Source organism: Macaca thibetana, chromosome X (genome assembly GCF_024542745.1).
Source record: "Macaca thibetana thibetana isolate TM-01 chromosome X, ASM2454274v1, whole genome shotgun sequence".
In the NCBI taxonomy this organism is placed as follows: domain Eukaryota; kingdom Metazoa; phylum Chordata; class Mammalia; order Primates; family Cercopithecidae; genus Macaca; species Macaca thibetana.
In genome coordinates this window covers 109818411-109840025 of record NC_065598.1, presented here as the reverse complement: position 1 = coordinate 109840025, position 21615 = coordinate 109818411, and the positions used below count along the sequence as shown (strand labels likewise).

General features: G+C 36.8%; 2 pseudogenes; both read right to left on the bottom strand.

The window, feature by feature from the left end:
* Window positions 1-7375: 7375 nt before the first annotated feature.
* LOC126946472 (RNA polymerase II subunit A C-terminal domain phosphatase SSU72-like) lies at window positions 7376-7959 on the bottom strand (annotated as a pseudogene).
* A 653-nt stretch (window positions 7960-8612) lies between these two features.
* Window positions 8613-9440, bottom strand: LOC126945874 (transportin-3-like; annotated as a pseudogene).
* Window positions 9441-21615: the final 12175 nt, after the last annotated feature.

Genomic DNA, 21615 nt, shown 5'->3' with positions numbered 1-21615 from the left:
TGTAAGATATTTTCCTTCCAGGATTTACCCCTCCTGTTGTCATCTGTCTTATTTCAAAATGCAACATATCCCCCTATATCAGAGTCTCCATTTATACATCCTTAACTTGTTCTTTACATACTCAATATGTATATACTTAAATTAAAATGCTTATGATTTTGAAAGCACTAATAGATTTGGGAATAATTACAAACGATGAAAATTTTCTTTGGTATCTTTCTTTACATACTCAATATGTATATAATTAAATTGAAATGTTTATGATTTTGAAAGCACTACTAGATTTGGGCATAATTACAAACGATGAAAATTTTCTTTGGTATCTTTCCATTTCCCTTTTGAATCTTTCGCTTCTGTTTCTCTTCCTTTAGGAAACTAGCAGTAACTAACTTATTTGCGTTACTAGACTATGCCAGTTCACTATCCCACCCAGAATTTGGAAGATAGTTAAAAACAATTCACATTTTTAACTGCTGATTTCTTTTTTTTTTTTTTTTTTTTTTTTTTTTTTTTTTTGAGACAGAGTCTCGCTCTGTCGCCCAGGCTGAAGTGCAGTGGCCGGATCTCAGCTCACTGCAAGCTCCGCCTCCCGGGTTTACGCCATTCTCCTGCCTCAGCCTCCCGAGTAGCTGGGACTACAAGCGCCCGCCACCGCGCCCGGCTAGATTTTTGTATTTTTTTAGTAGAGACGGGGTTTCACCGTGTTCGCCAGGATGGTCTCGATCTCCTGACCTCGTGATCCGCCCGTCTCGGCCTCCCAAAGTGCTTCCCATCCGGTGCCCCCTCCCCTGCTGATATCCAGTAAAAAAGCAATAAAAGGTCATTTCCTAAATTATGTAAATTATGTATGTTAACGTACTGATTCACTCATTGAGATGTACTTGCAGCATAATGTCAAGTCCTTATATTTGTATGTTGATTGCATTTTAAAAGTACTTTCATAACTATCACTTATTATGTATATAGTAGGCAGGAAGAGTATGTTATTATTTCCATATTGCTGATTAGGAACATGAGACCAGGAAAGCTTAAATAACTTGAATAAGATCAAACAGTAAGGAAGTATTTGTGCCGAGTCTAGAAATAAAATTATCTGACTCCAAACAATGAAACTCTCTTTGTGGATTTTTAGTTCGTTTTGAAAAACTAAAAGTGTTTTGAGGAAGATAGGCCTTTCTAGTCTCTTACAATTATATATACGCACCTGTCTACATAAAATGTCAACTCTGAAAGCATGATGGAATGTTATAAAATATTTCAGTTTTGCTCCTAGGGAGAGGCAAGAAGTCAAATTCACCTAAGAACTACAGTTAACAAATTTAAATGAAACTATATGTTTCTTTCATAAAGATTAATTCTTAAAATATAATATACCAGCATAATTGACACATCATTAATTTTTTAAGAAAGTACAAATATCAAAAGTTGATAGGAAAGATAATTATGGTACATTTCCTATTTTTATTTTAAACAAAGTACATCTTCTATTTCAAGTTAAAGGTGGGGGTTATGTCTCATACTTGGAAGAGTTTGGAAAGGCCCATGGCATTAACTGTAAGTAGTATTCAGCTCGGCATTCTTTTGTAAATACTGAGAATAAAAGTTGTACAAATATATACCAAATTATCATGAAGCAAAACTCAATTTTCTCATATTTTGAATCTAAACAAAGTTACTAACTCTAGTTCCAGTGAATACATTCAACTTGCTATTATGTTATATTTCTGGCATGTCTCCCCCACCCCCAAAAACTATTGGAACTGTGATTTGAAAACTTATTGGGTACTAAAGAAACGCTGATCCTCATATGCTTTCCCTCTGTCATGCTCACTCTTGCTCTTTCTCTCATTCATTCACCAATTCCTTCACAGAGGTGGTGTTATATTTTACCCAACAGCCATTTCCCTCGTCTTGCCTGCTAATAGGACTTCAACTTTATTCAAATGGCAAAACGTGTTCAGTTCCAGTGGATGAATCATGATAGATTTAACTTAGAAGTTGGCAAACTCTTTATGTAAAGGTCCAGGTAGTAAATATTTTAGGCTTTATGGCTCATATGGTCTCTGTTGCAACTATATTCAACTCACCTGCTATGTCATGAATACAGCCTTAGACAATATATAAATAAATGTGCATAGTAGTGTTCCAATAAATCGTTATTTTCAAAAATAGGTGTGCATCATACTTTTCCAGAGAAACTATGGTCTAAGTCAATCATGGCTCTCTCATTCCTCTTAGACAGTGATAGAACTGGAAATGCGCATTATACTATATTCTGACCAAGAACAGATATGGATAAACTTGCTGTGGGCTTCTGAGAATGATTTTCACCTCTGATAAGAGAGAGAAATGGGAGATTTCAGTTTGTTTCTCCTCCTTTCTCCCTCCCTTCCTTAGGTACTATTATATATATGAAGGCTGGAGGTGCAGCAACCAACTTCCAAATATGAGACAACAGGCCTAAGGATGCAAACTATTTATGATAATGATGGAGTTATAAGATAAAATAAGGCGTGCATTTTTTATGACATTGCAGAGCCAACGACCAACCTTAGAAACTAACCTCTGGATTTATAGTCGAGTATCAGAAAAATGTATTTATTATGTAATACATTGTTGATTGGTTATAATAGCACTTAAATTCTTTCTAAAAGGTCATATTTGGTAATTGGCTTCATTTTGCCCACTTCATGACCAGTTGTATTGCACAATTTACAGAATCACAAAATTTCTATTCCTCATATCTTTGTCTTACACATAGACGCATCTTGCCATATTTTAGATCCCTTAGTCCTTTATGCTCCTTCATGGCATTCTCTTAGCTTCAACCCATGCTAGCAATTGCTTCAACTTCACAATGGCCCAGTTCAAAATTTTTAAGAAAGAAATCTAACTGTCCTTGTTCCTCTTTGTCAGACCACATGGACCACTGGCAAACCTACAAATGGGCCACATTTGGGTCAAGTTCAAAGTCTTAGCCCAATCAACTTCAGGGAGAAATGGTAATGGATAAAACATGGTCGCCATCCCTGTACAGTTCTATGAGTAAGGCAGTTTACATTCAACAGGGTTATGGGTGGGGGGAGGTACTGTAAAATATATCTGGTATAATAATTTATAATTTGATGTTGATCCACAACAGTCTTCATAACCAGCAGGTTGATAGCAATTTTCAAGTTATATTCTAAGGACATTTACTTATTTCATCTGTAAAAAAGGGGGATGCATTTATGTAATCCTTTCGTCTTTGATATTTTCCAACACCTATCCTCATGAGAGGCATTGTCAGTGGTTTAATTTCTCATACCACATTCTTTGGCAGAACACTTTTCTGCCTCGACTTGTGGCAATAAGTTGATACCATACTCCTCTTTCTCCCTATATCCTTAGAAAGGTGACATATGTGTTTTCTCTTTCAAATAGGATCCTATGGCCTGGATATAACAAGAGCTGAATAGTATAATGGTATCCGCTATCTTTTAAGAATGAAGTTTTCCACATGAAGTACATTTTCAAGGCAACTTATCATTAAAACACCAACACCATTTTAAAAATGTAACTTTTTATGGTTAATCTATCTAAAATCTTTCATATACCTAAAATCTGTATGCTTCCTGCCTTCCTAAATAAATGACATTGAACATAAATTGCCTTAACCTGGGTTAATAATTATAAATATCCAACATTCAAGAGTGTCATAATCCAGTTTGAAGACAGGTTTTTGTTTTGTCTCTTCTCCCATTTATTTATTTAGATGGAATCTGGTCCTGTCACACAAGCTGAAGTGCAGTGGTGCAACCATAGCTCACTGTAGCCTCAATCCCCTGGGCTCAATGATCTTCCCTTCTCAGTCTCCCGAGAAGCTGGGACTACAGGCACAAGCCACCGTGCCTGGCTAATTTTTATTTTTTTGTACAGATGCTATCTCCCTATGTTGTCTAGGCTGGTTTTGAACTCCTGAACTCAAGCAATCCTCCAACCTTGGCCTCCCAATGTGTTGGAATTTCAGGCATGAGCCACCACACCAGGCCGCCTTCTTCTACTTTTAGAATATTACTGTTACTGATGAGAATTTGTCTTAAGTCTCCAGATTTCTGATTTTTTTTTTCTCTTCTATGATAAGGGAGACTAGATAAATAAACTTAAGAATTTTCTGCTGGTTAAAAGTCAATAAAATATTGGAGGAAGGCTACTATAATTGGAATTATAAATATTGGAATTGTAATTACAGGCTTCAAAGTCCAAGTCTTTGTAATTACCTTATAGGAGCTTGAAAGTATTTTTCAGATATTTAAGGGCTATGTTCTGGCTGGTTGAGTTCATCCAGAGACAAACCTTCAAATAGTCTCCTCAACAGCTCACAGTGCTACCCATATTTGATTATTAATGTTCTAACTGCTGTAATTCATTATTTTATGCAATAAATATTTATTATGCTACTCCAGTGGGCTGGCTCTTCTCTAGGTATGAGACACAGTCCTGGCTTTTCAGGAGCTCAAAGCCAAGCAAGAAAGTACATGAGAATGTAACCAACTAGAATACACTGCCAAAAGCGAAGAAATCATGCATAATCAAAGTCATATGACATCCCAGAGATAGGATGATCTTTAGGTTGTGTTTGTCAAGGAAGCCATGACAGAAGTGACATTAGAACTAGATCTTGAGAAGGGGACAGTTTGTCAAGTTTAACAAAAATTAGACAGGGGGAAAGGCACCTTAGGCAGAAATATAAACATAAATCATTTTTCAATTAAGGAATCTGAGACATTTACACCACAAAAATGTAGCATCAATGTAGACTACTAAAGTAGCAATTGATCTGTAGTCAGTTTTAATCTGGTTTATCCCTTATTTTCAGATATAAAGGGCTGCCAGAAAGAGACACACAAATGGTATTTTTAAAGTTGGTTTGGAAATTCTAGTAGAACACAGTTTATACCTAGGGTAGAATACTGTCCTTCTCTAATCGAATAATTTTGTTTTCAAACAGGCCTAACACATTTTGGAATGAGAAAGAATATTAGTTCAGGCTTCCAAATAGCAGCATAGATTCTGAAAATCTTTTAGGTAACATGTATCAATTCAGACAATCAATGCAGTGACATTTGCCAAAGACAGTTTAGTCTCTGTATTAGTCACGGTTATCTAGAGGAACAGAAAGAATGGAGCATGTATATATATGTGAGTTTATTAAGTATTAACTCACATGATCACGAGGTCCCAAAATAGGACGTCTGCAGGCTGAGGAGCAAGGAGAGCCAATCCGAGTTCCAAAACTGAAGAGCTTGGAGTCCAATGTTGGAGGATAGGAAGCATCCAGCATGGGAGAAAGATGTAGGCTGGGAGGCTAGGCCGGTCTCTCTTTTCACATTTTTCTGCCTGCTAATATTCTAGCTATGTTGGCAGCTAATTAGATTGTGCCCACTCAGATTAAGAGTGGGTCTGCCTTCCCCAGCCCACTGACTCAAATGTTAATCTCCTTTGGCAACACCCTCACAAACACACCCAGGATCAATACTTTGTGTCCTTCAATCCAATCAAGTTGACTCTCAGTGTTAACCATCACAGTCTCACACCCAAAAGGTTATTTTTTCCTACTAAGCCAAAGGCATTAACAAATTTTAGTTTGGAGAAAAGTGAAAGCAATAAAACTAAGATGTATTTAATAACCTTGCTTCTTTGATAATTCCAGCAATTGTTTTATAGCTACCTTATATGCTTATTTCATATTCTGTGTCACTATATAAGTGTTATGAATATGTTGGACCTATATATCTTGAAATAGGATAGATAATTTTAAAAATTTTATTGATAATTGGTTCTAAAATATTTGATCACCTTGTAAAACTATATGTCTATAGTGCTATAAATGAGTACAGGTATACGTCATGATATACCTACAAATATATTTATAATTATATGATTTTACCCATATGTCATGCCTATATATATAACTGAATTTCAAAGTAATGTATTCTATAAGGCAACAACTCACGTACACTCTGAATTTGATCTCCAGAATAAGTACCAAAGCATTTTCTTTTCTTTTTTCTTTTTTTTTTTTTTTTTGAGACGGAGTCTTGCTCTGTCACCCAGGCTGGAGTGCAGTGGCCGGATCTCGGCTCACTGCAAGCTCTGCCTCCTGGGTTTATGCCATTCTCCTGCCTCAGCCTCCCAAGTAGCTGGGACTACAGGCGCCCGCCACCTCGCCCGGCTAGTTTTTTTGTATTTTTTAGTAGAGACGGGGTTTCACCGTGTTAGCCAGGATGGTCTCGATCTCCTGACCTCGTGATCCGCCCGCCTGGGCCTCCCAAAGTGCTGGGATTACAGGCTTGAGTCACCGCGCCCGGCCCAAAGCATTTTCTTTAGAAAATAATGGAAAGTATAAAACACATACAAAAATACAAAGGTTATTAAGAATGGTATTCTAGTTAACATATAAGAACATCTAGATGACCTTGGTCTGGCAGTGGCTTTTATATACAACACCAAAAGCATGACACAAGTGAAACAATTGGAAATTTTGACGGTATTAAAATTAAAATCTTGTTCTCTGCTATAGACTCTATCAAGGAAATGAAAATACAAGTGACAGCCTGGTTGAAAATATTGGCAGAACACAAATCTGATAAAGGACTGTAATCCAAAATATATAAAGACCTCTTAAAACACAACTATAAGAAAGCAGACCAGGCATGGTGGCTCATGCCTGTAATCCCAGCACTTTGGGAGGCTGAGGTGGAAGGATCACTTGAGGCCAGGATTTCAGAACCTGTCGCTACCCAAAAAATGCAACAAATTAGCTTAGCGTGGTGGCGTGCACCTGTAGTCCCAGCTATTTTGGGGGTTGAAGTGCGATGATCCCTTGAGGCCCAGAGGTCGAGGCTGCAGTGAGCTGAGTTATTGACACTGCACTCCAGCCTGGGTGACAAAGTGAGACTGTGTCTCCAAAAAAAAAAAAAAAAAAAAAAAAAAAAAGACAGCAAACAACTCTAAATTTGGGTGAGGAGGCCTGTGCATGAAGGTCTGGCAGCTCTTCTCAAACTCCTTGGTTAAAGGAAAACAACAACAACAATTTATCATCAATATGCTACTCATAAGTAAGTGTGGGATAAAAGAAACTTGGAATTTATATATCTCCTCTCATTTTACAAGTACGATTCCTTTGGGTAAAGAATCATCAACCAAATATCCAAAAGTATAAACAAATATCAGGAAGTAAAATGTATTAACAAAAGTAAGTTCAACACGATGGCTTCAGAAGGGCTGCAGTGGCAAGGGAGGCAGCCGCGGCAGCAGTAGTGGCAAAGTTGGCCATGGTGGTGGTAGCAGCAGCAGTAAGCGGTGGTGACAGCACGGGCTCCAGGCCAGACCATTAGTAGAAGCAGACCATGTGCAGGAAGGCCTGGCCATTCTTCTCCTCCAACTTCTGCAGCAGCTGATCAATCTCATTCTCCGTATCCTCTGAACGCTGCATACACTGGCAGAGCTCGCAGATGAGAAATGCCCCTATGATGGCATCTTTCTGGTTGTCCTGGATGTCCATGTTCACCACATGCACTGGCTGGCAGGTCTCCTGTTCTCTGGAATTCAGATCTTCCACTACCGGTCATCAATTTTCTCTTCACAAGTGATGATCAGATCAAACACATCTTTGCAATCCTGGAACCTTTCTGGCCGGAGCTTGATTCTCTTATTTCTGTCTAACATATACAGAATGCCATTCTGTGTATAGAATTCTTCGTCTTTCGTGATAAGATCAATGTACATTTCATCATATGTGGTTTCGAAATCATAAATATTTGGCTTGTTAGGTGCTGGTCCTGGAAACTTCACATGAGGTGCTGTTCCAAAGGACTGGACACTGAATCCTCATTTGCTGAGGATACTGTGTGCCTCCATGCTCCGGTTCTGGTTACTTGAGCGCACCACCGCCACCCGCAGCGGTAACAATGACATGGCTGCGACCGCACCACCCACGATGCTCTCACTTACTCTTCTACCGACCCCAGCACCTTAGTGCCAGCAGAATGGCGACCAAAAATGGTGACCGTGTCTCAGGGGATATAGTACGTGGCGTCTGCGCTTGCCAGTCTCCTCGCAAGCCCCGAGTGCGGAGCCGCAGGTACGCTGGCATCCGGGCTCAGGCAACGCATTCTGTGACAGTTGGCGGCTGGCGCCTGCGCAGCCACACCCGCGCTCCACAAGGTGCAGCCCAGCCACATTTAAAATACCTATATTTTTTCGGCCAGGCGCTGCGGCTCATGCCTGTAATCCCAGCACCTTGGGAGGCCGAGGCGGGTGGATCACCTGAGGCCGGAAGTTCGAGACCAGCCTGACCAACATGGAGAAACCCCGTCTCTAATAAAAATACAAAATTAGCCAGGCATGGTGGCGCATGCCTGTAATCCCAGCTACTCGGGAGGTTGAGGCAGAAGAATCACTTGAACTCGGGAGGTGGACGTTGCGGTGAGCCAAGATCCTGCCATTGCCCTCCAGCCTGGGCAACCAGAGCAAAACTCCATCTTCAAAAAGCAAACAAACAAACAAAATATATACATATATATATGGTGTTTTGTTTTTGTTTTTTTTTTCTCTGTATAGCGAAAACCTTATTGTTGTAAGTTCAATTGAAGGCTTTTAAAAAAGCCTTTTAAGGAATTCTATAACCATCACCAAAAAGTCGGTCTGTCCACCTGCATGATCTCCCAGAGCACTTCCGCCCCATGTGAGTATGGGGTGGGGAGACACAAGCAGCATGTGTGGGGCAGTTGTCTGACAAGCTGCTGTCCAAGCTGGTTAATCTCCTGTCCATCAGTTCTTTCCGTAAATCAAAGTCTTGATTTACGGAAGTCATGAGTTCTTATAGGAGCCTCATGACCTTACAATTGGCATCCCAGTGGTCCATGTTAGTAGAAGCAATGGCCCACTGTAAGATAGGGATGACTACTTGGCTTCTGAGCAAGGTGACAGGGCTACGCTGAATAAACCTGGTGGATAGCCTGAACAGGTCATCTACAGTGTCAGAGTGATTCTGGAGACCATTCTGCTGTTCTAGGAGCTGAAAGGTGGGAATGCGCAGTGCCTGGACATGTCTGGTGGTCCCTGCCCACAGCCATCTTCCATGCCATACTCATCTACGAGGATAATGCCAAGGTATAGGAAACAAGAATGCTGACGTACGTGGCATGCATTCACACAAATGGTGTGAATCATTCTAGTGGTTACAGCAGCACAGCAGATCCTTTGCCTACACAGCGAACCGCAAAGAGCAGGCACCTGCAACAGTGCTTTGCAATCTGATTATGAGCCGGGTGCTTATTTAGAGACTCGCATAAAAGTGGCCATATTTCCTGTATGACTTTTTGGCACCGATGAGTCTGTCTGTTTTCCACAGTAGAATTCGTATGGCTAAATGCCACTGCAAGGCGATCTAAGAACAGTGTCAATGGTTAGAGAATTCCTTAAAGGATTTGCCAAAGGAGACAACCGTGAGAGCCGTCACCGTGACACACAAGCAACTTCCAGACTTCCACAAGCAAGTCACTAGTGCTGTGGAATGTAACCAGGTTTGCTGGGCCTTGTGAGAACTCACCAGGTTCTTTCGATAGCTCACGCTTCTGCACTGTGCCTGTCACCCAGGAATGTCTTTTTAAATTAGAAGACTGGAAGAAAACAAAAACCACAATGTGTCCCACAGTCAGAAACCTCTGTCGTGGCAGAGGGGACTTCACGGCCACCAGGGTGTCCTGTCAGACAGAAAGAGACTCCAGGCTTCTGAAGGCCACCCTGGGGAGTTCCTGTTTGGGGGTGTGAGGGAAAATCAGGGAGGTTTAAAAAAAGATGGCTGTGGCCTGCCTGGCGTGGTGGGAGGGGAGGTGGTTTCCTGGCAAACTGATTTCTAAAAGGAAAGATAGTTTCAAGAAAATAAAAAAGGAAAACTAAGTGGAAAAAAAGCCTTGTAAAATCAAATTCCAAATTAATGCCAACACTCTCTCTGCTTTTGAAAACTCCAATTGTTAGAACTTTTCCTTCAAATTACCATCTATCAAACTACATATCATTTGTGTTTGCTCATGGCTCTCTTCATTTTCAAAGTTAGGTTGTTTGGAAATAAATCTCAGTTGCAGAGCTGTAACTTAGGCAGGGTTATCAAAAAGTTGCTTAAGTCTGTCATCCTAGCAGTTTGGGAGGCCAAGGCAGACTGATCGCCTGAGCCTAGGATTTCTAGACCAGCCTGGGCAACATGGTGAAACCCTGTCTCCTTTAAAAATACAAAAAATTAGCCAGGCTTGGGGTGTGGTGTCGGGCACCTATGGTCCCAGCTACTCGAAGGCTGAGGTGGGAGGATCACTTGAACTTGGGATGTCAAGGTTACAGTGAGCCTTGGTTGCACCAATGCACTCCAGCCTGGGCAACAGAATGATACCTTGTGTCAAAACAAAAACAAACACAAAAACAAAACATGTTGCTTAAGGTCATTAAAGTACATGGGGCTAGAAATGTTTTTTAAAAATATGTATAATTACACAAAAGAATGAAATTAGAGAAATTAAATTATATCAAATTAAAATTTTTTGCATGAATGACACTATCAAAAGAGCAAAAAATCAACTGACACACTTGGGGAAAGTATTCACAAATCATATATCTGACAAGAGGTTCATATCCAGAATAAATATTAAGAACTCCTGTATCTCAAAAACAGAAACGCTAACAACCAGATTTAAAAATGGGCAAAGGACTTGAATAGACATTTCTCCAAAGCATATGTACAAATAGCCAATAAACACATGAAAAGATTTTCAATATCACTAATCACTAAGTGAATGCAAATCAAAACCATAGTGAGATACCACTTCATACCCACTAGGATGGCATATATATATACACACATATATATAATATATACATACATATATATAATATATATGTTTTTAAAAACAGAAAATAATAAGGATTGCAAGGATGTGGAGAAATTTCAACCCTTGTGCACTGCTCTTAGAAATGTAAAATGATGCAGCCACTATGGAAAATGGTGTGACTATTCCTCAAAAAATTAAAAATAGAAATAGCGTATGATCCAGCAATTCCACTTCTGGGTATATACCCAAAACAATTGAAAGCAAAGACTCAAACAGATATTTGTACACGAATGTTCATAGCAGCATTATTCCCAATAGCCAAGAGGTAGGAGCAAACCACATGTCTATTAGTGAATGAATGTATAAACAAAGTGTGGTATTTACATACAATGGAGTATTATTCAGCTATATAAACCAAGGAAATTCTGATACATGTTACAACATGGATGAACCTTGAAGACATTATGCTAAGTGAAATAAGACAATCGCAAAAGTCAAGCATTGTATGATTCTACATATTTGAGGAACCTAAAGTAGTCAAATTCATAGAGATAGAAGTAGAACGGTGTTTGTGAGGAAAAGGGAGGTATTTTTTAATGAGTGCAGAGTTTCAGTTTTGTAAGATGAAAAAATTCTGGAAATGGGTGGTAGTAGTGGCTGCACAATTATGTGAATGTACTTCATGTCACTGAACTGTACACTTAAAACTGGTTAAAATAATAAATTTTATCTATATTTTATCGCAATTTAAAATATAAACATTGATACATACACTGGAACTGTGTCCAATCAACATTGGCCCACCAATTGTAACAAATGGACCATACCAGTGCAAAATGTAAATAATAGGGAAAACTGACAAAAGAGTAAGGAGGTATAGGAACTATGTACTTTCTGCTTTTTTTTTTTCTACTGTAAACATAAAATTGCTTTAAAAATCACCTATTTAAAAACAAGACAAATGTACATACTAAGCTTATTGCCTCAAGAAACATCACCTTTCCCTCAATCAGGATTCTCTAGTTGCACTAGCACAGTGGTGAGTTTGTCTCTGGCCCTAAGCCAGACTTCGTGGCAGCCAGCAATGATGAAAAAGCCAGACACTCTATGTCAAGGGCAGAAATGCTAATGTTCTAGGGCTTCTTTGATTCCTTTTTTTCGTCCTCTACTTTTTTTTTCTCATAGTACATTGTTCTGTAGAGTTATGGTCGCATTTGTTGCTGCCTGCCTCAGATGCCACAGTTGTTTGTTATGGCTCTGATATTTCATTAGGATCTGACCAATTCTGATAACAAAAGAATTAACTTGTACATTTTAGATTATTTTTTCTGGAGTATACCCCCTCTCTGGCTTGTATAAATGGTAGTATATTTATTTCTTTTAAGTATGTCTTTCTATTTCAGCCAACATTTATTGAGAAAGTGCCTTGTATCAGATAATTTTCAAAGTTCTAAGAATACGATTAAAAACATTTTTTTCTTTTACCTCAGTTGATACTACAGTCTAGTAAAGGAGACAGACATTAAACAAACAAGCTTGCAAATAAAAATGTAAATATATTCAAGGAGGAAATGAAGTAACTGCAATGACCCACTTTAGATTAGATGGTCAGAAAAAACCTATTTGTGGGAAGTAACTTTCAAGACGAAGCCAGTAAGATGACTAGGAGCCAGCCAGGTCAAGTGTGGGGAGAGAGTATTTAGGCAGAAAGAAGAGTATGAGCAAATTTTCTGAGATGGGAATGTGCTACGTGAATTTGGGCAAAAAGAACCAAAAGGCCAGTGTGACTGCAGTGTAGTGAGGGGAAGACGGGCACAGATGAGTTCTGAGAGGTGGACAACTGTCAAGTCATATAAGATCTTATATCTCTGGTAGGTGTTTTCATGTTTAGAGTAATAAGATTATAAGAGTGTCAGAAATTGTTCTACGTGCTTTACTTGCTTTTTAGGTTTTTGTTTTGTTTTTTTTTTTTTTTTTTTTTTTTTTTTAGTACAGATGGAGTCTCACTATGTTGCCCAGGATGGTCCTGGACTCCTGGGCTCTAGGGATTATCCCACTTCAGCCTCTCGAAGTGCTGAGATTACAGGCGTGAGCCACCAAGCCTGGCCTCTAAGTGCTTTACTTGTATCATCACATTCAATCCTCACGAAAACCCTGGAAGGTGGGTATTATTATTCTCATTTTCAAGATAAGAAAAGCGGAGAACAGAGAGGTTAAGTGACTTGCCCCCGGTCACTAGTAAAATAGCACAGATAGATTTCAAACTCAAGTGGTCTGACCGTAGAACCAAAATTCTTCATTCCTCATTAAATATGACAAGAAACAATAGAAGGGTTTTAAATGAGAGGCTTATATCTTGAGATTTACACATTTTAAAGATAATTCTGATGGAACTGGAAAGAACCGCTTGGAGGTGAGCAAAAGAGAAAGCGGGGAAAATAATTATGAGGCCGTTACCACAGTCCAAGAAAGAGATGACTATGGCTTGTTTCCTAGTGGAATGAGAAAAATAAGATGGATTAAAGATATGTCTTAAAAATACTTTGTTCAGTATATAGGAAGAATGGATAGGATTTGGTAATGTACTAGGTGAGGACAGGGGAAAGAGTGCAATCAAGGTGATATATCTGGCCCTTTTGCAGATATCATTCTTAAATTGCTTGTAGTTTTAATTGAACTAAACTAATCATTCCTTTTGTGGTAACTGAGGTTGGTGTTTTTTATTCTCCAATAATAAGCCTTCTATTAGTTTGTTTTCCCCAATTTCTACTGTGTACAGCTTAATTTGGCAGATTTAATTTCTGATAAGATTGAATTTGTTATGCCAAGAAGATCAAACATAAAGAGAAAAGAATACTTTCTGTTTTCAGTCTATCAAAGCTGCTATAACAAAAATATCATAAACCGGGGGGCTTATAAACAACAAACATTTATTTCTCACCATTCTGGAGGCTAGGAAGTCCAAGATTATGGTGCTAGCAGATTTGGTTTCTGGTGAGGGCCTACTTCCTGTTTCATGGATGCCCATTTTTCACTGTAACTTCACAGGATAGAAGGATAAGGGAGCTCTCAGAGCTTTCCCAGGCTTCTTTTATAAGGGCACTAATACCATTTATGAGAATGGAGCCCTAATCACCTCCCAAAGTTTCCTCCTCCTAATACACTTAGTTTGGGGGCTAGGACTTTAACATATTAATTTGGGCCGGGGGACACAAACATTCAGACCATAGTAATTCCTCATCCCGGAAAGTCATCCACAATCTTAAATCATGTTAATAGACCATGCTTAATACCTGAAGAACATCAGTTACCTTATCCTGACTTCTAAAGAGTTTTACATTGAATCCTTGGTAATTATTATGCATTATGGACTTTTCTATCAACTATCCTTCTGTTCAGTAATACTATCTAATAGAATATTATATTTTGCGGCAAAAAAATCACCACATTTACCATGTAATTTTCAGAGCAAGTGTCAGTGATCAATTGGGTGGGGTAGAGTAAGACTTGATTCTTTCTATCCTGATTTTAGAAATGTTAAAAGTCACCGTGTGTATTTGAAGATGTCACATATGCTCTGCATTCTCAAGTCTCTCTCTATAAAATCATGTGTCTTCAGTGATTGTCAATTAATATACAAAAGTCCCCTGGCTTATTGTTTCTCAGAATCCTCTTATAAAACACTATTACGAGCAGTGATCATGGAATTATCATCTTTTGGTAATACTTAAAGTACCAGGGATTTCTTTAGTTTCTCCCTTGATCCTTTGCTCATTCAAAATCTGGCTCCTAGTGTTATTCTATGCTCCTTAATTTTCCAAAAGTGTGAATACATATATGTGTATACACACACACACACACACACACACACACACACAGGCATGAATGCTGAGAATGCTTTAGCTTATTTGAAAAATAATTGTTGTTTTAAAAACCTTGAGTTTTATTTTTTCCAAAGATGAGAATCCATGATCCCTACAGTCAATATCCATCACTGGCTTTGGCTGGGGTTGGGCTATACACAATGTAAGACAGATGGAAGCTTCTCTACCAAACTGTCACTGTTTTTAGGAACTAAAATTCTCCCTGAATGTGTCCCTTATTTATATAATGTTATTAAAGACCAGTGGCACAAATGGAGAAGCAGAATGTGTAAAATTTCGCTGATTTATTCGTTTTCCTATTAGATTCACATATGAGGAAGTTCCTACACGAGTTATTTTACTTAAAAGAAAATTATTATATTTTTACTTCACTAATCGGGCCTCCCCAGTGTTTATCACATAAAACTCAACCTTTCCAATGTGGTATTCAATGTACCTACGCAATCCAGGTCCTGAATTGCCTAGCATTACCTTCTACTTTTGCTGTTCATGAGACTTATTTAATCTAGACAGGCTCCTAAGTCCTCCAGAAAATTTTTTTAAAAGTATTTTTGCTCATCAGACTGCCCAGTCTTATAAAGTTAATTGAAATATGTTCAATTGGCTGGACACAAAGCCTCATGAGTGTTATTCTAGCACTTTGGGAGTGTGAGATAGGCAGATAGCTTGAGCTCAGGAGTTTGAGCCAGCCTGGGTAACATGGAGAAACCCCGTTTCTACAAAAATACAAAAATTAGTCAGTTGTGGTGGTGTGCTCCTGTAGTCCGAGCTACTTGGGAAGCTGAAGTCAGAGGATTGCTTGAACCTGGAGGGTCAAGGCTGCAGTGAGCAGTGATGGCACTACTATACTCCAGCCTGGTCTACAGGGCAAGACACTGTCTGAAAAAAAAAAAAAAGAAAGAAAAAAGAAAAGAAAATAAATATGTTCAATGATTTATTCATTCAGTAACAGAAACTCACCTTTTATGTGTGTGGTTATGAATGAGATACCAAGATAAGTCTTAAGATATTTTGAAATACAATTCTTGTTTATTTTTTTCCAATGTAGTAAAAACAGATTCAGAGATCCGAAATAAATATTGTGTGTTGTTTTCTTCTTTGTTTTGATAATTTCCAATTATGTCTTTTAGCAGATATATACATATTTTAGGACAAAATAATGCCCTTGCCATATTTGATCTCAATACACATGATTTTACATTTTTAAAAGTTTTGAAAAAAATAGACTCCCAATGTGAGGACTGTGGACCCATAAGAATTATTTCGGGGGAGCTAGACTGTGGGTTGCATGTATCCAACAGTCATTAAACTAGGAATCAGCTAAATGATCTCCAGTCATCTATTTTATTTTGAGGAATATACTACAATCTAAAAGAACGATGATTGCCAGATAGGTCAAGAATGGAAATCCTTGATCACCTCTATTAATTTCAAAAATATCTGAGTAATGTCTTAGCAAAAACATGGAATCTAGTTATCAGTGGTATCATCAACTATGGGTAATGACTAAAAACATACGTGTATAGTTATTCCCTTGAAAATAGTCTTTTGCTAATATGATAATTACCATTAAAGGCAATGACTTCATATAATATGTCCTGTTTTTATTCCTAAACATTTTCTTTTCAAATAATCATAGATTCATGTGAAATTGTAAAAAAGAATATAGAGACATCCCACATACCTTTATCCAGTTCCCCTCAATGGTAAGATCTTGCAAAACTATTGTACAAAATCACAACCAATATATTGACATTGATACAATCCACCTGTCTTATTCAGCTTTCCTCAGTTTTTTTCTCTTTTTTTTAAAATTATACTTTAAGTCCTAGGGTAGAGGACTTAAAGTACGTAGAGGCAAATGGATGGAAAATATATAATAAGGGACATAGAAACTATAGCTAAAGATGGCAACATATATGTAATTGGAGTCCCAGAAGGAAAGGAGATAAAGAATGATAAAGAATGAGGCAAAAATCCTCCAGTTTGCTAAATTCTCTTTTTACTGTGTAACCCTCTATTAAACCAATTACTGAGTTATTGATGTTTATTTTAGATTTATAGTTCTACATTTTCTGCTTGATCATTTGTTGGAGTTTTCAGCTTGTGACAAAAATTTCTATTTTATTTTATGTCTTTGAGCATATTCAGTATAGCTAATAAGTTCTGTTAACTCTTATAGTCTGCTACTACATATCAATTTATATTATCCATTGTTTCTCTGATTTCGCTCATGTTTTCTAGTCTTTTAATTTCCTTAGTTATGTTTGATTGAACACTGTGATGGTTAATACTGAGTGTCAGCTTGATTGGATTGAAGGATGCAATATTGATCCTGGGTGTGTCTGTGAGGGTGTTGTCAAAGGAGATTAACATTTGAGTCAGTGGGCTGGTGAAGGCAGACCCACCCTTAATCGGGTAGGCACCATCTAATCAGCCACCAGCAAATATAAAGCAGGCAGAAAAACGTGAAAAGGAGAGATGGGCCTAGCTTCCCAGCCTACATCTTTCTCCCCTGTTGGATGCTTCCTGCCCTCAAACAACAGACTCTAAGTTCTTCAGTTTTGGGACTCGGACCGGCTCTTCTTGCTCCTCAGCTTACTGACAACCTATTGTGGGACCTTGTGATCATGTAAGTTAATACTTAGTAAACATATATATATCCTATTAGTTCTGTCCCTCTAAGAGAACCCTGACTAATACAAATACTTCTAATTGTATATGGAAAAATTATGGAAATAATTTCCGGCATATGATGATATCTTCCTTCAGAGAAGAGTTACATTTGCTTCTGGCAAGTGGCTAGGGACACTGACATTCTTGCATCACATCTGACCATTTTCAGATATTGAGATTATTTCAAGTTTGACCTCATCCCTTGTGGGAGCACATCTAGTTCTTGTTTTCCTCTTACTCCTAGTGTTTAGATTTTTGTGTTTCCAACCCAAACTGTAGGCATTTATTACACTACCCTTGGTAGGTCTTGAACTCAAGATTTTGTCTCCACATCCCACAAACTTATTGAAATATTCCTCAACCTCCCTCTTCTGAAATAGATGGACATTTCCAGCTGGGCTTACTGCTCTGGATCTTCTGGGTTTTCTACTCTCCCATATCTTGTCTTGGATCCATAAGTCTTCATTATCTTAATAGCTCTCCAATGTCTCCAATTATATCCATATATATGCTCTTAGATACATCTATTTAAGTATGGGAAATATATTTAAATATTTTTAGCCTTTGTATTTTTTCTCAATTGGATTATTGGTCTGAGTCTTCTGTTTTGTCATTATTGGACATAGAAGTTATGTCCATTCAAAAAATTTGATTGATAGTGTTAAATTGTGCTTCATACAAGTTCTGCAAATTTAATGCTTGTTGCTCCACATTTTTACCAACTAAGAACATGTTATCAAGACCTTCAAATTTTGGTAATAAGGTGAAGTATAATTGTATCTCTGGTTAATAATTTGCCACTTTATTATCATGAATAAGAACTGGGTTACATTATACATATAAAATAGCCTATTCTATATTTTTCTGTGAACTCAGTTTATATTCAATTTTCATTTTCCTTTTATGTTTATGTTCTTCTTTATAGAAGCTCTTCTATATCTAGCCCTTTTTGTTCCCACTCCGAAGTGTGGGGTCATGTCACACCCCACCTTGGAAATCCTTGGACTCCGGTTTTTCTTCCCCTGCACCCAAAAGTCTGTCAAAAATATTTGTTAACCTCTCTCTTCTAGAAACAACTATTAAGAAAATTAGACTTTGTGACATGCAGTGCAACAATGTTTTCATGTTTGCCATTTGTCTATTCACTTTATAGATTTTCTGTTGCCATAAAGTTATTTTTAATTAAAAAATGAAATGTGAAAATTACAGAATTTTTCTTCCTGTCATAGATTGAGAAAACTTGCTTTAAGTCTGATATAAAACACAGGAATCTAGAAAAGAAAATAGATAATTTATATTGTATGGATCTGTTTCCGGACCTTTAATTCTATTCATAGGTACATCTATTCATGTGTGAGAACCAAAATTTTAATTATTTCACATACATTTTATATTTGAAAGCTTGTAGGAAATGTCACAATGAAATTATTCATCTTTTCCAGAATTTTTCCAGCTATCTTTGCACACTTATTTTCCATGTGGATTTTAGAAGTAGCTCATTTAGATCCAAAAAATATTGCACTACTTACAATTGTATTATATTATACATACAGAATGATTTAGGAATGATTGCATCTTTACAATATTGAGGCATATTATCCATATCTTTTCAGATCATCAAGTATTCTTGTGTATCTTTCAAAGCTTTATAATGTTTTATCCATATAGATCTTGTATATTTTGTATTTGGTTTATTCTTGCTTATTTCATTTTTATTATTTCAAATAAGCTGTTTATTGTCATTATATTCCTTAAAGGTTTTTAACACACACTTAAATAATATTGTTTTCTGTATATTAATTTGATACTCATTCAAATTTCTGATTTCCCTTAACAATTTTAAATAGTTTATCATTTGATTTTTTTTTTTTAGTTTCCAGGTTTTAAAAAAAAGTATCTTCAATTAATGGTAATTTACCAAATTTTATCAACTTTTAAAATTTAACAACTCTATTTTATGCCAATTATTTTTTCCATCTCTAATTGTGTTATCTAGTACATTCATAACAATGTTAAATACTCATGATGATAAGGAACATCATTTCATTTTTGTTTATATTAAGCGGCTTCAGTATTTTCTCATTAAGCACGATATTGGCATTTGGGTTGAGATATTTATATTTTTATCAATCTAAGGAAATATCAACATATCAATGGTAGCATTTTGATTTACATTTTTGTACTGTGATTTGGTAGGAATGTGCTCTTGTATTTTAAGAAAAACACACTGATGTAATTAGATGCAACTGGGCAACAGGTCTGTAACTTATTCCCAATTGGTTGAGAAAACACTAAACAGAGATAGAAACTATGATAGCGAGACAGCTATAACAGATAGATAGCTCTGATAGATACGTAGACAATGGAAAAAGAAAAATCAGTATAATGTTAACAACTGGAAAATTTGGGTAAAAGTTATATGAGAGTTCTTTGCACTATTCTTGAAATTTTCCTGTAAATTTGGAATTATTTCACAATAAAAAGCTACTACATTATAAATGAAATGAAAAGGTATGCTATAGGCTCAAGGAAAATATTTGCAATAGCTGTATCTTACAAAAACTTACGTCTAGAATATATAAAGAATTACTAAAATTTAATAAAAAAGTAGAAAGAACCCAATTTAAAGTAGTTGAACATACACTTCACAAAGGAAGATATGACAATGTCCGATAGGCAGACAAAATGGTGATTAACATTATTAGTTATCAGATAAATGCAAGATAAAGCCACAATAAAATATGACTATATACCTACCAGACTAACTAAAATTTTTAAAACCTGTCCACATTAAGTGTTGGTGAGGATTTGGAGCAACTGATCTCTATCACTTTGCTGGCAAGACTGTAAAATTGTGCAAATATTCTGGAAAACAGTATGGCAGTTCTTTATGTGTTAAATATGCATTTACCCCATGATCCAGCAATTTCATCCACAGGGGTTTATCAAAAAGAAATGAAGTTGTAGGCCCAAAAATAGAATTGTAAATAATTTTCATATATTCACATGTACACAATAGCCAAGGATCGAAAATAATCCAAAGTGACCACCTATAGGAGAATGGATAAACAATTTTTAGTACTTTTATATGTTAAAATAGTACTCAGAAATAAAATTAATTATTGGCATGTACACAAACATGGATATATCTCATAAATGTTACGATGTTGAACAATTTTTGTTGAGATATAGTTCACATACAACAAGTCAATGTAATATGCGTAATTCAGTGGCTTTGGTATATCACAAAGTTGTGACACCACTGTCACTATATAATTCTAGAAGATTTCCATCACCACAGAAAGAAACCTAATACCAATTATCAATCATTCTTTGCTTCTCTTAACTCCTACCCTCAGGTGATAATGACTCTTTATGTATTTCCCTGTTATGGAAATTTTATATTGATGGAATCATACAGTAAGTGCCTTTTGTGTCTGGCTTCTTTCACTAAGCATAATATTTTCAAGGTTCATCCATGTTGTAGTCTGCATCAGTATTTCACTCTCTTTTATGACTCAGTAATATTACACTGTATATGGATTTACCACATTCATCAACTGATGGACATTGGGGTTGTTTCAACTTTTGTTTATTATGAATAATGTTGTTTCTTGGGTAATTTCTATATATTCTTTGGATAAATATCCATTAAGTCTTTTGCTCGTTTTAAATTCAGTTATTCCTTTTTATTATTGAATCATAAGCTCTTTATATATTCAAGGTACTAGACACTTAAGAAATAAATGATTTAAAAATTTTTTTCATCCTCTGGGTTTTTTTCAATGCCGTCACTTCTTTACCAGCGCTCATTTCTGTCCATCTTATTTACTTTATTTATTGTTTTTAAAGTATAGGGTCTCACTTTGTCACCAAGGCTGGAGTGTGATGATGTGATCATAGCTCACTGTAACTTCTAACTCATGGGCTCAAGTGATCCTCCCGCCTCAGTAGCTAGGACTACGGGTGTGAGCCACCATGCCCAGTTATATCTTGTTTACTTTAGCCTTCCTAGTAGAAGGGAAGTGATATCTCATTTTTTATTTGCATTTCTCTAATGACCAATGACATTGAGCATCCTTGAATATACTTATTGGCATTTGTGTATCTTTTTAGGAGAAATATGTATTGAAATCCATTGCAAAATTTTGACTGGATTATTGTCTTTTTAATTTTGAGTTGTAAGTGTT